General features: G+C 41.1%; 1 protein-coding gene across 4 annotated transcripts in view; it reads right to left on the bottom strand.

The window, feature by feature from the left end:
• Window positions 1-5000, bottom strand: part of LOC125033369 (cationic amino acid transporter 2-like) — a 100812-nt gene that overhangs the window by 56916 nt on the left and 38896 nt on the right. The gene's annotated exons all lie outside the window — the stretch shown is intronic.

Genomic DNA, 5000 nt, shown 5'->3' with positions numbered 1-5000 from the left:
CTAACAATGATATCTGTGCGACAGGATTTAACCTGGCGCTCGCACCCTCCCCGCGCCCGGCCGCAGGGAATTAATCACCTCAGCGGCGGATAGCCACCTCCTCGCTGTCCCACCATGGGGGGGGGGGGGGGGGAGGGGGGGCCCCGTAATGCCAAGTACCCTCAAACCTCCGCCCTATGAGAGGGTTGTTTCCACTGAGCATAGGATTTGAACATTAAGGATTCACCTTCCGACACTAACGCTGATGACGAAGGATTTCAACTCAAGATAAAAAAGAAGAAAATGAAGACCGCATCGTGTGACTCAAGCAACTTGACCGACGAACCAACCAGAGAAAAGCCAAGCCAGCGCGAACCCATCGCCCCCGGGACAGGTACATACGACTGGCCTTTCCTGAGGACACGTCAACGGCAGAGAAAGTCAGGTGGATGAGGGAGGTCAGCCAGCTGCCTCCCCTCCAAGAGGAAGGCCCGCTGGACATGGTGCAAGGGAAATGGAGATCCTCTCGCTATGCCTAGGTTGGACAGAAGCAACAAAACTACGCGGCCCTGATGGTTAATGATTTCCCTCCAGAATAAAGACGACTATCAGCCCAAAAGCAAAGGATACGGAGAATACCTGGTTACCAGATTTCCGAAGGAGGCTGCCGCTGAGGAAGCACTGCTTCCTCAGGATGTTTTTTAAGCACAGAGGATCTAACTGTATGGAGTGGAGAACAGTCACCAATGAATACCATTTCTTTGGAAGGTACATCGAGTCGAGTTCTATTCCATCGTGGAGCTCAGAGGTTGTGGCCTGCTACACGTGCCAGGGTTACAGCCACATAGCTAAATATTGAAGGAAAGAAACAGCTTGTACTGATCAGGGCAACGTAGTTTTGTTGCTTCTGTTGGACTTCGGCATAGCGAGAGGATCTCCATTTCCCTTGCACCATGTCCAGCGGGCCTTCCTCTTGTACTGTCTGTGCAGAATCTCATCAGACAAAGGATTGCCCGCAAGAAACAACTAGAAGGACAAGGACAACGAAGACACCGTCACCATCGTGAAGAAGTGCGTTAGGTGCGGAGCGCAAGGTGTGATGGCCTGCAACCGTAACTGCCCCCACAAGTCGCTACGCAAACCCCTCCGGCCGACCGTACCCATCGACCAAGGGGTGGCAATGCCCAGCCCAGTTACACCCCACCCAGTGCTGTGTGACGCCACCAACCCACACAAGTTATACATATAATATCAAAATAAGGAAAATGCGCAGATCCTTTTCAAATAGACAAAAAGCAACAGAAATGTATGATGCTATGCGCAGATCCTTTTCAAATAGACAAAAAGCAACAGAAATGTATGATGCTATGCAAGACATATGCAAATCAGAGCTTCATCAAACAAAGATTTGACCAATTAGCTAATAACAGGGTGTGATGGGGGACAAGAAAACAATTAATTTTCTTTCATCGAATATATGTAGTGTCAACCGTCGAATTAAAGACTTGCTTTACTATATTCCTATCAATAATGTTGACATTATTTGTTTACAAGAGCCTTTCACATCAGCCACTAAAATAAAAACCGTCCCTGGAATGAAAAGGTACCACTCCTATACGAACACAGGAATGACAGACTCATGGCAGTGACACCATATGCATAAGCTGGAGCAGATGTCCGATGACAAGGTGCAATATCAGCATTTACATAATTGACCAGCCTCTGGATTTTCTCTCTGTACAATGTATACGCAAGATGTAGACAGATTCAAACTGATTCACTGCCCAACTTTCAGAATCACAGCACAAGATGCATAGGATATTTTTTTGCTAGACATTATACATTTGGAGATAGTCAATGTAATGAAAATGGCAAAGACGTTTTGTGTATAGATCTATGACCAGAAAGGGAAACTCAGGTGCCAGGGGGGGGAGGGAGGCTAAATAATGTAATAGGAAGGGATCTTGTTCATGGAAACATCAGAAGCATGTTTGCAACAGAGCTAATCAGTTTCCACTTTGCAATATAAAAGATATATGCTGTTGATAATAGTCAATTTGAAAAAAAAAAAAAAAGTAGTATTTAAAATTTCTATTCCTCCTTATCTTGAGCATTACTTTAAATCACGTATTTATGACTAGTATAATGATTACACAGTAACGAGCATTGATAAATTCTCCATGGACATGACGAAAGTGGTCACTGATTACTACAACAACTGGGTCTGTCCAAAGAAAACCTTCAAATGCAAAAACTCATAACACTCAAAACAACCGAAGTGGGTAGGTGACCCTACACTATTAAGGGAACAAAAGCAAGTCCGGGAGCTTTTTGATATCTACAAGCAGGACAATACCCGTGACAGCCTTTTGCAGTTTCTTAAGCCTAACAAAAATCTACAGGAACTAAAAACCATACTAGAAATTAACACCTTGAACAGTTCCTACAAAAGGATTAACAATAACATCTCAACGTCTGAGGTCTGGAATAAAATAATCGAATTTCAGGCAAACCAACTAACGCCCTGCAGTTCCATAGTCCTCTTGCGCAAGCAGATATGCTCCTTAGTCAAGGATCACCTTAGTCTAAAATTGTACATAAATTTAGTCCTTTATTTACCACCCGGCTAACTGCACAGTCCTTTATCCAGTCATTTGCCACGCCGGTATATAACTTGGGCATGGAAAAGCATTAATACATTTGATATGCGGTTATGTAATACTACATTCCAAATTTAGGATACAAAATAAGTATATCTTTTAAGACATCAGATGATATGAATTAGTTACATAGTTCTTGGTACCTCATGCTAGGTGATCTGAAAGGTTGTAACACATGGCACTTTGAAATATAATGTACAAGTGTTCGCTTATATTCTTCATTACACAGTTTACACTTAGTTTCTTCGACATTACAAACTGTACTGACCTGCCAATACAATCTATATCCAAGCCTGATTCTTGCAGACACAACATCACACTGTCTTGTTCTTGTTTTATATAAACCATAGATGAATGAATCTTGCCTAAACCGGTTATAGTGCCTTATGCTACAGCTTTCAGGGCATTGAGAATTAATCAACTCAGTCAAGTCCTCTCTGAAGGAAGCTTTAATGATGTATAAAATCCTAGAAAGAGGTATCCCAAGACATAAATTTGCCATTGAGATTGGATGTTCTGATACCGACCTTTCAGACTTTGCTGAGATTACCGAGTGGGAACTGATCAAAGGAAAATTGTCCACCCCAGGTGAGGATGGAATTACCTTAAGTATCCTCTGCCTTATAGCTCAAGTAGCTGGTAATCCCCTTTTGCACCTGTACAGGTTAAGTTTGTCACAATGTATTCTGCCTAGCAGAATACTTTTCAAGCTCTAACAGGGATGCACCCTGTTTTTTTTTTTTTTTTTTTTTTTTTTTTTTTTTTTTTTTTTTACCTTAAGTCAGCTTTTGATATTGAAAAGAGAAGTTATGCTAGAACAATTAGTAAGCTTTGCTATTTGAGGTAAATTATTACCTGGAATAGAATGTATCTATTGAACAAATCTGCAACGGTCTTGTTCAGGGGAGCGAGTAGTTCCACTTCACAATCTTTTGAACTTGGGACGCCACAGGGAGGAGTGTTCAGCCCTATGTTGTTCAATGTCCTTAGGCTCAAGCTGGTGGTAGATATTCCACTTGAAGATGGTGAATCCATTATATGCTATGCTGATGTCATGTGTCAGAGCATCATCACAAGAGAGAATGCAAATAAGTCTCATCTAACTCACAACGAGGGCTCATGAGTCTGGATTAGGCATCTCCGCTGAGAAAACAACGGCTCTCAACCCATGTTTCATACCCCTACCCACCTTTCACATAGGGGACCAGGAGATTGACATGTGTCAGAAGTAAAAACATCTCGGGGTGAACGTAAATGATGCAGACCAGATCCTTTCTCTAAAGAAGACTCTGAGAGAGATTGAAACCATTGAAAGTTCTTGTCGGAAGAGAACATGGCATCAATGTTAGGCTCACTAGAATGTGTTAATTGACTTTTATAAGGTCAGTTGTAGACTACCATGTACTGCACTTGTTGCAGTATAAGAAGTCAGAAAAAAATAGCTTGGAGGTAGTGCAAAATTAAGCTATGAGGATTATCCTCGGCACCCCGAGAACAGCAAGGATAGTGAACATGAGAACAGAACTAAACTTAACATCCATTTTAAATAGAATAATATTTATTTCCACTATATTTGAAGTCAAAGCTCGGAGGGAACTCTTGTATCTTACAGACTGCCAAAAACAACTGCAACATAGAATCACGCTAGCAACCATGACTAGTCACAAACACGTGTGCCTTCTGATACACAAAATCTGCATGAACATTACAAATCTTAATGTCTCAATTAGTAAAATACCAAAATGTTGATTAATTCTCCCATGAAAAAAATCTATTATGATTGTGTACCACAGAAAAAAAAAAAAAAAAAAAAAACAGTGTACATAACTGCGTGTTAAAACAAACTGCGTTAGGAACGGTAAAGGAACACACAGAAAGTTACGCGGACGGATCCGTAAAATTTGGCTACAAGGTTGGCTTCCAACAACAAAGTTAAGTGCAAAATTGGGCCAGTACTACACAAACGGAGTTGGCAGGTATAGTCCTTGCAACGGAATTCTTATGTCTCACGGCTATGGAGTAGTTGTCTGTGACTCTCAAAGTTCTTTCAAAAGAAATGTCGAAGAGGAAATTGTGTGCTGCATCCAACATGGTTACACTGTTGCTGTCAAACCATGTTTTCTTTGGAAAATGTACCAATAAAACTATTGCCATTTTTTATCTCCAGAGTTTTCCTCCTTGAGCTTCGGATGCTTCGAATCAGTGAGTGGCAAATAAGCCAGATGACCACTCTTATTTCGGGAGTGTTTATTCATTCCATGTAAATAGTTTATGGTAACTGGGTATCTAAGTGTTTTTTCATTCATTTATACATTTATTTCTCTTACTTAATGACTTCAACGTTTTTATAATTCATTTTTA

This window comes from Penaeus chinensis, chromosome 2 (genome assembly GCF_019202785.1).
Source record: "Penaeus chinensis breed Huanghai No. 1 chromosome 2, ASM1920278v2, whole genome shotgun sequence".
NCBI lineage: Eukaryota > Metazoa > Arthropoda > Malacostraca > Decapoda > Penaeidae > Penaeus > Penaeus chinensis.
Note: the sequence above shows the minus strand (reverse complement) of the source record. Positions and strands in the feature narration are given on the sequence as shown.